Raw genomic sequence first — 14,649 nt, forward strand, 5'->3', positions numbered from 1 at the left:
ATTAGAATTGTTACTGCTAGCAGTTGTGTTAGTCCAGTGATTGGACTGAATGATGAGCATAAAGAAATGTTAAATAATAATAGTTTCATATGACAGATGGAAAAGAAAAACATAGATGGATGCAGAAAAAGTAAAGGAAGCACTTGCTTTGATTTATAGACCTTTACCGATGTTAAGAAATCAGTAGTGTGGCATTGGAATCTATACTTAGGGCATATTTAGTGTCTATTAAATACATGTAGATCTTGCTTCTTGGCACCAAATGAGTACAGTTGGAACAACTGCAATATCCACAGGAATTTTAAAGTACATTGAAATGTACATAACTATTTTTAAAGATGTTTAAAAACACCCTTGACCCCCATCCTGGCCAACATGGTGAAACCCCGTCTCTACTAAAACTAGCTGGGCGTGGTGTCGAGTGCCTAAAATCCCAGGTACTCGGGAGACTGAGGCAGGAGAATCACTTGAACCCAGGAGTTGGAGTTGCAGTGAGCCAAGAATGTGCCACCGTGCTCCAGCCTGGTGACAGAGCAATACTCCATCTCAACAACAACAACAACAACAAAAAGCAAAGCACCTCTGACCCGTTACTACAGTGCCCCAAACCCTTTCTCATTTGAAAGCCAGTAACAATATCTTCACCAATTTGTATTCCTATGTTCCCAGGGGGTCAGGGCAAGACTGGAAAAACAGCCAGGCTACACATTTGCATCAAACAATAGAGAAACAGCCTTTATGAGGGACAGAACATGAGGAGAAGGGACGGGGTAAAGGAAAGAGCACAAATAGGATTGTGCCTCAGCGGAACATCTGAGGTTTACCACCATTCCATCAACTGCATCCCCAGCAAGCCGATAACGATGAGCCTTTAATGCATTTGCTGCCTCTGACTTGCGCGGCCCAGCATGCAATCATCCAAATGATACCACAACAATACCGGAGCACACATTAACCACTTACTGTAATAGCTGGACTGCTGAGCAAGAGACATCAAAGGACGCAGAACAGCAAGCATTAAGGGTGGCTTCGACTGCGTGTGCACACTCGTGTCAAGCCGTGGTGTGGGCTCCAACAGCTATGTAGTGATGACTGCCGTGAGATCACTGAAGAAGGAAATGGAGCATCAAAAGGTTACTGATGGGACCTCCCTATTTTTAGGTAAAAAAATGTATTACACCAAAAGTGAACCCTAATGTAAACTGCGGACCTCGGATGATAAGATGTGTCAGTATAGGTTCCATTGTAGCAAATGTACCCTTCTGGCGCAGGATATTTACAGTGGGGCGGGTGGTGTGGAAGGGAAGGGGATATATGGGATATTTCCATACCATCTTCTCAGCTTGACTGTGACTCTAAAACTGCTCCAGGACACAGACTCAATATATAAATAAATTCCAAATGTGGGGTCCAGAGAGGTGTACGATATTCCCTGCAGTAAATAGCGTTCCTCACACATCAAGTGGCCTCGTGCAGGTAAAGATAAAAGGGTGCAGCATCAAACATCTGGGTGTCTGCAGCACACTATCCCAACTCCCACTCCAAAGAAAATGACCCCAAAGATTTTCCTGTTAACATATTTCCAGGTATCAAAATCTTATGCTTTCAAGCATCAGATACCTTGAAAGAATAGTTGACGTTTTCGTTATCATTACTCTTAAAAGTCTTAATGGCTCTGTGTTATTTTCCTGTGGCTGCTGTGACAAATCACTACAAACTTTGTAGTTAAAGTAAACACCAGTTTATTATCTTACAGGTCTGTAGATCAGAAGTCTGGTATGGATCGTAGCGGACTGACGTCTAGGTGTTGGCAGGCCGCGCTCCATTCTGAAGGTCCCAGAAGAGACTGAACATCCTATTCATTCAGGTGGTTGGCAGAATTCCTTGCACTTGCAGGACTGAGGTCTCTATTTTCTTCCTGCCTATAAACTGAGAACAGTTCTCTGTATCTAGAGGCCACCACATTCCTTGGCCTATGGCCCTCTTCCTCTATCTCCAATATCATATCTCTCTGACTCTCTTCCTGCTGGCTCTTTGACTTACAAAGACTCATGTGATTAAACTGGGCCCACCCAGATCACCCAGGATAACCTCCCCATGTCAAAATCTGTGTCCTTAGTCGCAACTGTTCAGTCCCTTTTGCCATGTAAGATAACATATTCACAGGTCTGAAGGATTAGGGCAGGTACATCTCTGAGGGGTAAGGGGTATTCTGCCTACCACACTCTCCTGAACCCACTAATACATGGCCCTTATCCACAATGCTTCTGAAACTCATTTCGCTAAAGTCTTCTTGGACACTTGAATGCCAAATCCCTCCTTATCCACATGTGACCATTCTGCAGTGTGTGACATGGACATGACCTAATTCTTGAAGCACTTGGCTTCTACGTGCTGTAATACTATCTGCTGCTCTCCTCCTACTCGTTGGGCCATCTCTTATTGTGACCTGAATTCATTTCTCTGCTTTCTTCTTCTGTCTCTACATAGGGTGGCGGCACCTATACATCTCAGGTCTGTGTCCAGATCTCTAGGACCTTGGTTCCCAATCACAACTGCCTTCTGAGCTCTGCTTGGATGACACATAGGCTCCTTTCTGTCTCACACATGACCGATTCCTTTTTCTGTGTGATATATCTCATCGTGGCAACACCAAACCTCACTCTTCCATGACAGATGCTTAAAAGTCATTCTCTCCTCCTCCTTCTGCCTCTGCTCACATCCCCCAACCCAGATAATCATAACATTCTGTCTATCTTACCTCCTGAGTATCCCTTCAATCCACTCTCTCCTCTCTTGCTTGCCCCAATATTAGCCCCAAGATCACTGACAACACCCTTGAGTTCCGTGCCACCACTCATGGCCATTCTTCACATTTTCACCAGACACAGGTATGATCGTGTCCCTGCTCTGTTTAAAAACATGAGTTGAGCAGGCAGAGTGGCTCACACCTGTAATCCCAGCACTTTGGGAGGCCAAGGCAGGTGGACTACTTGGGTTTAAGAGTTCAAGACCAGCCTGGGCAACATGGAGAAACCCTGTCTCTACTAAAAATACAAAAAGCTTAGCTGGGGTGGTGGTGCCTGCCTGCAGTCCCAGCTATTCAGGAGGCTGAGGTGAGAGGATCACTTGATCCTTGGTGGTGGAGGTTGCAGTGAGCTGAGAGCAATGCACTCCAGCCTGGGCAACAGAGTGAGACACTGTCTCAAAAACAAAACAAAATTAAAAAACTTGGCTGCTGCCCATTGTGCAACAGCATCAAATCTAGCTCATGGCAATACCCTATGTGCACACATACACCACTAGCCTCTAGGGGTTTGCTGGGTGTATCACCTGCCCTTCCTCCACTTGCTATTCATAGTTCCAGGTCAGTCTATAGACCAGCAGCATCAGCATCACCTGGGAGCACGTTAGAAATACAAACTCTCAGGCCCCAGCCCAGATCTACTTAATCAGACTTTGCATTTTAACAAGATGCCTATTTAAATTTTATGCACATCATTAAAGTTTGAGACACATTGCTCCAGAGCTGTGCTCTCCAGAGTGAGGTATGAGAGGTAAGCTGTTGAGTATGGAAGCATCTTATTAGAAATTCTCCTTATTTTTATGTGTATTCTCCTCCATTTTAACTTGGATTTTTGTACCTCTTTTATGAATCACTGCCAATTTTAACAAATCATCCTGACCCTTGTTTCTGTGCGTTTGCCTACAGTGTTCCTTTTGCAGGGAATAATTTTCCTACTCTCCACTAACCAAAACTAGCTTCCACTAACCAAAACTCTCCAGCATCCCCTGCTCTAGGAGGCTTCCCCATCCCTTCAAATGGGTCCTCACTCTCACTTCCACACTCGTGTAGACATTCTTATTGCATCGCTTCTGTTTGCCTATTCATCTGCTCCACTGGGTCGTAGCCTCCTCAAGGATGAGAACTGTGCAATCTCTATCTGTGTGTCCTGAGAGCGTGGCACAGTGATATTTTCTTAGCGAAACAGATGAACAGCTAAAACTTGAGAAAATTCTGCTATATTGGTAATACCTTGCTATTTTCTCAGGCCTCTATCTGAAATAAAAGAATTTTTGCCTAATCTCTTTCTGAGCTCACACTGCTCTTACCTCTGGCTGATTTTTATTTGGTGACACACCAGCTGGACAGAGGGCTATAAGAAGGCAGGATTTGATCCTCACTTACCTGAAACCAACCCAGAGCGGTTCCAATCACACCCCATCTTCTTCCAGCTCTGTGTCTATCTGGCGTGGATACACACTACAAAGCAGAGGGGGAAACAGACACCTGGATTAGAATGTTTAGTGTCCTCACTTGAAGCTTAATGTATATTTTGAGACCACAGTCATGCCAACACTATTGCCCATATGAGCAAAGGGCAAAGTCCTCATTTTAAAGAAAATCATTTTGTTTTCTGTCAGCTCCAGGATAACATTGGCTGATTCTGACCCTAATTGATAAGCTACTAAATGGTATTAAGTTTATTAGGGGTATAGTCTGACATCTCGAAATAAAATGGTAGCTGATAAATTTTTCAGGTCAGAGTATTTCTCTAAATCATTTACAATGAAACTTGGTATGTGCAGAGGTCAAAGAGACCTATCGCTGGACTAAGGTCCATTTCTTCATATGCAAACCTGAAATAATAGTGCTTACCACATAAGCTTACTGTGAAGGTCTAATGAGGTGATATGTGTAAAAAAATATTACACACTTTAAAACTCTATACAAATGTATTCCATTTTATTAATAACATTTATCTTTTTTTAATGACTCCTTAGATTTCACTTCTTCAGGTAAGCAGTAGGAAGCCTTCTACTCTTTCTTAAATATTTCTTTTTCCTGGCTTTCTGATGTTTTCATCCTCTTTCTTAATTCAAAGGGATCTATACATCCCTAGAATTAAATAGAATTCAACAGTGTGCACAGGATAACTGCTTACAGAATACACCTATGCATTTCACTTATTCCGTTTAATCAGGATTTGAGTAAATTACACATTTCCCCCCTTGACATGTCATGTACTTAGCACTATGTAGAATCAAACTTTAAGCTAAAGGGTGATATCACTTTTTTTTTTTTTTTGATATGGAGTCTCACTCTGTTGCCCAGGCTGGAGTGCAGTGGTGCCATCTCGGCTCACTGCACCATTCCCTTCCCGGATTCAAGCACTTCTCCTGCCTCAGCCTCCCAAGTAGCTGGGAATACAAGTGCCCACCACCACACCCAGCTAATCTTTGTGTTTTTAGTAGAGATGGAGTTTCACCATGTTGGCCAGGCTGGCCTTGAACTCCTGACTTCAGGTGATCCACCTGCCTCGGCCTCGAGAAGTGCTGGGATTACAGGCGTGAGCCACCGTGCCTGGCCCAGGGTGACATCATTTCTTATCACTCTAATATCCCTTGCCTATGATAATAAATTGCCTGCCTCAAACAAGATGGGTGTGCACTTGTTCACGTGGGTAGGTAGGCAGGCAGAGGCTAGGAAAAGGAAAGAAAATAACAGGAAAGATGGAGACTTAAATGTCATTTCTCACTTTGGCCACACCAATATCTATTTTCTGGCCATTTTCTTTCAACTATTCAGTATAGTGAAATAGATGTAAGAGCCATTCAAAATTGAATTCAGCAAACTTAATTAACCACCTACTTCTACACTATGCCAAATTCTACTAAAATGCCAAACGTAAATATTAATACAAAAAAAATCATACAAGACAGAAAAATGGTATATACTAGGGTTAACATATATGAAGGACTATGATAGCAGAGAGGGATTAATTTAGCAGGGAGGGATTAATTAAAGAGAATCAAGAAAGCATTCTCAGAGTATGTGGTTTTCTTTGACGAGAGCCCAAAAGGAGCTGAGAATTGGGTAGGCAGAGATGGACGGGGAAGGGATTTCCATGAAGAGGAACAGCAGCATAAGGGCAGGCATGGGTGTGGCAAAGAGCAATACCCTATACAGAAGCATGAAGTATAGCACATTGTGCAGTGAGTCTATTATTCACGATAAACAGGCTTTGTTAAGGATGGAAAATGAAGACTTTGTATGAGATTTACTTTTGTGTCTTCTTTTTAGTCATGTTAACTGATGTGTAATTTATATACAGTAACGTTTTCCCTAATACGCTTATTTTAACATCTAGCATAGGGCTCCAATGTCTAACAGAATAGTTTGCACATTACAAATATTCAACATATATTAACTAGGGGGATAAGTGGTTTGCCATCAACACGTATTATTCGATGTTATAAACTGACTCCACAAGATCTATTGGTAAGCCATTGAACTGACACGGTAGATAATATTAATGTTTATCTTGATAGTCGTCTTTCAAAGGTCTCTTGATCTCACCAACTTTCTATCTCTTCATGTATGTCAACTTTCTCTCCAGTGTCTCAGGACATTTGGTCTGAAAATAGTTGATAGGATTTGGATATTTGTCTTCTCCAAATTTCATGTGAAATGTGATCCACTGATGTTGGAGATGGGGCCTGGTGGGAGGTTTGTTTTTTTTTTTTATCATGGGTGTGGATCCTTCATGAATGGCTTGGCACACCCCTTATGGTAATGAGTTGAGTTCTTTCTCTGTTAGTTCATGAAAGATCTGATTGCTAAGAAGAGCCTGACAGCTCCTCCTTCTCTCTTGCTTCCTCTCTTGCCATGTGACATCCCAGCTCCCACTGTCCTCACCACGAGTAAAAGGTGGAAGGTCCCAAGGTCCAGACCAGAAGCAGATGCCAACGCCATGCTTCCTGGGCAGCCTGCAGAACCATAAACCAGATACACCTCTTTTCCTTGTAAGTTACCCAGCCTCAGGTACTCCTTTATAGAAAAGTAAAATGGACGAACACAATCGCCAAAGAAAATCCTGAACAAAATGTAAAACAGGATATTTTACTTATTTCTTACTTTGTGATGAATAGACATTTTTTTTCTATTTCTGAATTATTTCTTTTTTTTATTGCATTTTAGGTTTTGGGGTACATGTGAAGAACATGCAAGATTGTTGCATAGGTACACATGTGGCAGTGTGATTTGCTGCCTTTCTCCCCATCACCTATATCTGGCGTTTCTCCCCATGCTATCTCTCCCCAACTCCCCATCCCCCACTGTCCCTCCCCATTTCCCCCCAACAGACCCCAGTGTGTAGTGTTCCCCTCCCTGTGTCCATGTGTTCTCATTGTTCAACACCTGCCTATGGGTGAGAACATGCGGTATTTGATTTTCTGCTCTTGTGTCAGTTTGCTGAGAATGATGGTTTCCAGGTTCATCCATGTCCCGACAAAGGACATGAACTCATCGTTTTTCATGGCTGCATAATAATGAATAGACATTTTCTAACTAATACTTCGCTTGAGGAAAAGGTGGGGTTTCACAGGGAGACTATATTATATTAAGAAAAAAAGACAGCAGTCACATTTATTGCCCAAAGTCAACTTTCATTCACATTCTCTTCATTTATGGGCACACATACAAAGCAGGTGTTATGTGTCCAATTTGGTAGATAAGGAAAAGAACTTTGAAAGCTGAAGTGACTTATTCAAGGTCACCCACACAGATGTATAGGCAGCAAAGACAAGACTAGAACTCAAGTCCTTACAGTGCTCTTGAGATGGAGTTATCAGCAACAGTCACAAGACACTTTTTAATTAAGGTGAAAAAGAGTTGAAATCACCTATTTATGCTGCCTTTGATAAATGTATCTGTCAGAACTCGGTTGTAGAAAATAGAAATGATTTTAGCTATTTTAAACCGAAAGGGATCAATGTTTATACAGCTATTGGAGGGGCTGGAAGGGTAGGCTAAAGGTTGGATCCAGGAATGCCTGCCAGTACTACACTGCTAAACCAGCCTTCAAAGGTGTTGCTCCCTCTACCCCAGTCAGAAGGTAGGGGTGCTACAGGAATGGTTGAGTTCTAGAACTCAATCCCGGAGCTATGAGATCCAGAAACTACCAACATGCTGTTACAATTGCTTCTCTCCTCACATGAAGCTTGTTGCTATACAATAGAATTTTGTTACAGAAAAGCACAGCATCTTCAAGACCTTGTGTTCCAGGAAAAGTAGTCAAAGCTGCAGAATCTGGCCTTTTGTCACATTTCCTCTTTTCAAATCTTGCATGGGGCACATCTAATTGCGGAAACTGCTTTGCATCCATGACTGGCTGCGAGGGATTCCGGGAGATATATAGTTGGAATAGATGCCAAATGCCAATCTATTATACCTACAACCCATAAATTTGGCAATATCAACAGCATCTCCCAAGATAGATAAGAAATGGGATTCTTGGTCTGTGCTTTAAAGGCAGACATCACAGGCAATCTGCATTCAGGTGCCACGTGTGGTTGCACAGGGTGTGCACTCCTTAGAATAGGAAATGAATGAACTCCCCAGGTTGTGCACTAGTCACAGAAACTATGAAAAGAGTGGCCAACCCTGAAGTTACTCAATGAATAGTCGAAGCCAGCCTTCTCAAGAGCTGTCTCCATCAAAGCAGGTCTTGGTTATAGCTTTGACATGGAAAGAAAGCCATACATATGACTAGATTAGAGAGCTACTTAGAAATGGAACATTGCGGAAGATCCATCACCCAAGGTGCTAAGGCCATGGCCACAGGAGGGGGGTCAAGTGGAAGTTAAGATTGACTTGAGAACCTGATAGCCACAGTACCTGCCCAGAGAAGTAGGTCAGATATTTTCATCAAGCTGTCTTAGAGCTTAGCATAAAAACACCAGAGAATAAAAATATCATATATTATGATCTAAGAAAGTCAAAATCAATTATGCTGTACTGAGAAGTCTTTGAACTGACTTCGCATTATGTAAAATTAGAAATGAAAACATGTTCCGTCTCTCTACCCCTGTGTTAAACACACACGTACACGCACACCCACACACAAAGCTCCTTTTTATTATTTTCATTATTCCTCAATTATTTATATTGCTGACTTTTTTCTCCAGATAAACTCAGAATAATGTATTGTGTTCTAGATTTCCCACTCAATAAGAATATTGAAAAGCTAGAATATATTCGGACGGGAACAATTAAAACAGGGACAGGTGTGGACCCAATGGCATAACAAGTGATAGGAAACTACTATTAGCCTTGGAAGAGAAGGCAGTGGAAGAGAAGATAGTCATCTTCACACATCCAAATGCCATCTTCTGAAAGACCAGTGTGTGTGTGAAGCTCTGGAGAAAGGAATCTGGAAAAAATGACTAAAACTCACAGAAAGGGGGAGTTGGGCTCAGTTTAAGCATTGCCGGTATCCCTATGGTGAGATGGCACCTTTCATCGTGTTGACCATTTGGTCTCTTGTATCTGCTGCATAGACTGACTTGATCTGCTGCTGGACCTGAGGCAACACAAGAACAGGAGTCATCCCACAGTGGACGGCACAGGGACAGGCGCTCAATACAATCTAGATGAAAAAATGAAGAGATGAACAAGGCCACAAGTGACATCATCAGACAAGGACTGGCTTTTATGGGCCACTCCAGACACCTGGCTCAGCACATTCAGAGTCAGTGACGCTGAGGAAACTGGTGTACAGATGCTATGTGCTTTCTCAGCACTCAGGAAACGTGGCAGAAAAGGCCGGGATTTTTGTGTGTTTGTTTGTTGACAGAGGATAGTGGCAGAACAGCTTCTAGATATAGAGGGTCTTTGTTTCTAGATCTTTCAGCACTCTCTGTGCATGATCTCCCTCACCCTACCCCTGCTCTGGGAAGAAGCAGGCAGGTGGCCGCTACAGAAGGCACACAGGCCTGTTCTGACAAGAGCATGTGGAATGGCTCCTCTCTGGCAAGCAGCCGCCTTAACAGCCAGGAAAGGACTGTCTTTCAACCCCAGTGACATCATGGAATGATTTGAAACCATATCAGTTCCTTTTCTATTCTTGATCCTATGACTCATCGGTTAATATTGAAATGTATATTGCTAATCGTGAATTAGTAACCTGTGATTCAGTGTTGGACTGAATCAGTGAGGCCAAATGGATCTGTGGAACAATTGTGTGTGTGTGTGTGTGTGTGTGTGTGTGTTTTGTGTGTGTGTGGATGTGTGTGGATGTGGATGTGTGTGGATGGATGTGTGTGTGTGTGTGTGTGTGTGTGTGTGTGTGCTTGATCCAGCACAAAGTGAGGAAATGCACCCATCTCCTACATCCACACCTCCACACAAAGCCACTCCTCTCACTGGCTCCTTAGAAGGCCAGAACTGTCATCCCAGTTGCACTGCTAGCGAAGTGCATGGTACATCTGATCTGCGAGTTAGCACTTCCTGTTACCTTATTCATAACACCCTGGAATGAAGCTGTCTGTTCCTGCCTGTGTTCCACCCCCGTCACTCCAGCATTTCTTGTGTGTGCTTCTTTTATTTAGTACCTTCCAGGTTTAGGGGAGGGACAGCTCCTTCCTCCCATACCTGCCTGCCCGATACCCCAGGGTCCAGCTTGCAGCCCTCCATTCTTACAGCCTTAGGTCCAAGTCAGTGGCCCTAGACTGTGTATTCCTGGGCTCGGATGAGAAAGCTTTCTCTGTTGATTCACAGGAAGAGTATTCAGACCTTTGACTTCCTGTTTTTGATGAACACAGTAAAAGAAAAAGAAGTGCTTTTTTACAAATATAACTGGCCCCAAATAGTAAACTATAAAAGAGAAAAATGGAAATTGCACATTGACTAAGGACTTGTCCATGAAGCCCATGTTCCGGTGGAGGTGCTGGGGACCACCCATGACGCATGGGTAATACTGGAGCAGCCATGTTTCTTGGAACACAAGATATGACCGTTTCCAGGAGAGGAAGTGAAGAAGGGTGTCTTCAGCTGAAACCCCAACAGACAAAATGTGCACAAAGTGAGTCAGTGGGATGCAAATGGACTGTGAGGAACTGAAAAGTCTAACTCCTATTCCAGCAGATGGGGGCTTTCCTCAAGCACTAACCTATCAACCTGATGTGTTTCATTCAAAGGACTGGGGGAAGACCTTGCTCACGTACAAAAGTGGCCAGAGGATGGAAATGCAAAACGCAGTCCCCTCTCATACCTCTGGGCTGAAACAGCTGTTGTCTATGCAGCATCCATTGCTAGTGGAGGCAAAGTTATAGAGACCAGGGCAGCCTGTGCCCTGCATTGCAAGAATGCTTGGTAAACTGACTAGAGAGCTACTAAGAGATGATGAACCCTGTCCAGCCAGCGGGAAAGCAAAGGGAATCAGTATCCCAGCATATCTATCAACCATTCAAGCTCTGGTTAATAGATGTAATGGTGGCATCCACATGAGTGTGCCTGGCCTATCAGTGCTTGCAATGCTCTTCTTTACAGAGTTCTGATCACCCTGAGAAACATCACAAGTGTTCAATTAAGTGACCCCTATACATAATATATGTTCAGTAAATAATATGTCCCTTCTCTCTAGAAAGACTTTATAGCTATTAGGAATATGGCCCTTGGCAACAACATTTTGGCTTTGCTATTTATAAACTAAGCAGCCTTGTGCAAACTACCTTAATAATCTAGAACTCTTTCCTTACCTTCCTAACAGGATTACTGTGATAAATTTACTTAATGTGAGTAAGACAAAGTCCAGTCTATAATAACTGCTCAATAAAAGGTAGGTACTATTTTTTATGTCATGGCTTCTCAGATTGATGAATTGCCCCAGGCTGGGCTCAGGCTATATTATTGCACCATTTGTCTTCACGTATTGTAATTGATTTGTATGTGCCTGTCCATGCATACTGGACTATGAATCTCATAGAGCAGGAGCTATTTCTTGCTCATTTCTGTATTCCCAGCACATAGCATGGGATTGGCACCCAGTGGGTATTAAAGAAATGAACATCACGTAGCATATTTGGCACATAGAGCATTGGACACATAGCCAGTGTCCGGCAGTGACAAGAGGGTGTCCCAACCCTTTTTCTTCCCAGTTGCAGGCCATCTTTCTCTTAGTCTCGGTCTTATGAACCTGCAGAGTCACCTTCAACTACATAGCTTGGGATAGTATTTCTTGACACGTGGAGGCTTGCCCCAGATACTGCAAAACAGAAATATGGGGGTGGTGCTGTGGAATCTGCAGTTTAATATAGACCCCAGGTGAGTGTGAAGCCCCTGGAAGACTGGGATACACTGAATTGGGGAAATAGCCACCTGGTTGTCCTGTGTGCACCAAGCAGAGATCAGCGAGCCACAAGCAGCCTCTGAGACAGAAAGGCAGAGTTTCCTTTCCAACTTCTACAAGAACAAGAGAGCAGTGATTCTCACACCTGCAAGATGAAGGGTGGTGCCGCCAGGGCTCAACAGATGACACCTGCATGCAGAGGTAATCACAGGATGAGCCAAGTCCTCCAATTCACGATAACAGAACACTTCCTTTCTCAAACCCTATCAGCTCTATTAAACTGACAACCCATCCAGAACCCAATTCAACCTTTCTGAACCCAGGCCAGAGGCCTAAATTCCTTGACAGTCCCTTAGGGAGGAGGTGGGACCCAGCATTGACTATGCCCCTACTAAGTGCCAGGCTCTTTACTAGGCCATTGTTAAATGACAAAGCAAGCTCAAGAAAGATGATTTAACATCACTTGGGTTTAGTAAAACCTAAGCCCCATAATGGCCTCATGGGGAAAATTCTTTTATTGTTTTTCTAAAGAGCACAAGAGGTTAAAATAAAAACCTACCAGTTAATAGCTGCATTTCAGGCTATGTTTCCATTAAAGCAAGGGGGATTCATACCTGTCAGCTAGGAGCACATTCATCTAAAATGCATCATTAAAGCCACACAGCCTCATGCTCCATGCAGATACATCACCACAGCAACAGTGAGCAGAGATGCTTGGAGAATAGGCAATGTGGATTTCCCAGGCTCTCATTAAGTTTTTAGTTGATTTTTTATCTAAAATGTGTTGACCTACAGCATCACGTTGGAGAGAGCCATTGACCCTGCAGAGCGGGTAACAAGAGACTCAGAATGCATGTTTTCATGTGGTGCAGCCTCTGGGGGGGGTCAGCACAACATGCCCACTCAGAGATGTCCAGCAAAACATCTGCTCAGCAAAACATCTGGACAGCAGGCACCCACAGGACGCATAGTCAAAAAGCTTATATAAATCCATTAATTTGAACTGTTACTCAGGGCACAAATAGCTCTTTGCTCTATGCTCCTAACAGTCCACTCAAGGGCAGAGGGAACAGGGCCCAACGCAATGCTGAGCCAACAGCACAAGCCTGAGCTTGCCTTTCTAGGGGTGCTTGTCATCCCAAGAGCCATCCACCCTGCAGAGATGACTCATCATGGCCACAAAGCCCAAGTTCTGTGTCTTCCAGTGCAAGAAAGTGACATGAAACAAGTGGGAATCTGGAAGGATCCAGTTGGATCCGTAGCTCCAGGCTGGGACAACGGTGGGACGTGGTCATTGAGAGGGGCAGTTTTGTCAATGTCACTTCCTCAAGGGTTGGCACTCAAGTTAGAGAAGTACCCAGCTTTTCTCTTTTTCAGCAGAAAGGTCTTAAACCACTTGCTGTCATTTTGCCTTTCAAGAGAGGGCTAGGAAAGAAAAACGAATCCATTTGAGCCTCCACCAACTAACCCTGAAAAAGGATGTGAAGGAAAGATTAACACTGCCAAATGAGGTGTGTGTTTTGTGAATCCAGGCTTCCTATAGTGGGTGCTTTGTGAGAATGAAAGCTGACTGCAGAGAAGGGTTCCTTTCTCCTTCCTCCACTAAGTGATTCCTTTAGGAGCTTCCATGATGGCACAACTCTGGCTTAGGCGTCTCTCGTTGATGTTCCTATAACCCCCTTTTATGACCTATATTATAATAATCTGATTGTCTCCCACTGAAGACTTCAGTCCCTGAGGGAAAGAACTATGTATTGTTTTGTCATTTGCACCATGTCTGGAATATAGTTTAAAAAGCAGTAAGTATTTGTTAGATGAGCACTTGAATAAAAATAATGACCAATATATAAACAAATACAGAACCAGAATACTTGCACATTGTACCTTTTACAGGGCTTTATTTTAAACATCTTATACCCAATTACAAACACCTGTGAGGGATAAACAGAGGATAATGTTGTTTGTAATTCACAGGTGCATAAGGCAAGCCAGGGAGAAGTCAAGAAAAGAGATAAGACAGATGTGGAGCTGAAAGGTGTGCCAAGTCTGTGTCTTCTGGGAGAGGTCAGGAAAATGCACAATTTCAATGTGGCCTGACCATTTGTACATGGCTTTTCACTTTTTCAACGTGCTTTTACTTTTACTCGAAAAAGCACTCTCAAAAAGTGAAAAGCCATGCGCAAATGGCAGTATTTCATCTTGTTCTATCGTCACAACAACCCTGTGAAGGAGAGCAAGCTGCTACTATTACCCCTGTTTGATAAATAAGGTAAAGGAGGCAGAGAAGCTTCACACCACACCCCAAGACACCTAGCGAGTGGGTAGTAGAGCCAGTGTTAGAAATCGGGGGCTGGTCCTTGTTTCACCGGCCCACGGTGCTGCTCTCACCCAAGCACTGGATCAAGACTGGCAGGGGCTGCTTCCAGAGGAGAAAGGAAGGGAAGGGAAGGGAAAGGGAGAGAAGGGAAGAGGAAGGGAGGGGAGAGGAAGGGAGGGGAGGGGAGGGGAGGGGAAGGGA

General features: G+C 43.5%; 1 long non-coding RNA gene across 1 annotated transcript in view; it reads right to left on the reverse strand.

The window, feature by feature from the left end:
- Positions 1-512: 512 nt before the first annotated feature.
- LOC116562350 overlaps positions 513-14,649 on the reverse strand; it is an 86,219-nt gene continuing 72,082 nt past the window's right edge. Inside the window, exons 2-3 of the long non-coding RNA XR_004273888.1 lie at positions 4,190-4,264; positions 513-1,106 (exon numbers count right to left, since the gene is read on the reverse strand). This is a non-coding gene — a long non-coding RNA (uncharacterized LOC116562350). The remainder of the gene's footprint in view (positions 1,107-4,189; positions 4,265-14,649) is intronic.

The sequence above is a fragment of the Sapajus apella genome, unplaced genomic scaffold, assembly GCF_009761245.1.
Source record: "Sapajus apella isolate SASKATOON/1434 unplaced genomic scaffold, GSC_monkey_1.0 scaffold32, whole genome shotgun sequence".
NCBI classification, from domain to species: domain Eukaryota; kingdom Metazoa; phylum Chordata; class Mammalia; order Primates; family Cebidae; genus Sapajus; species Sapajus apella.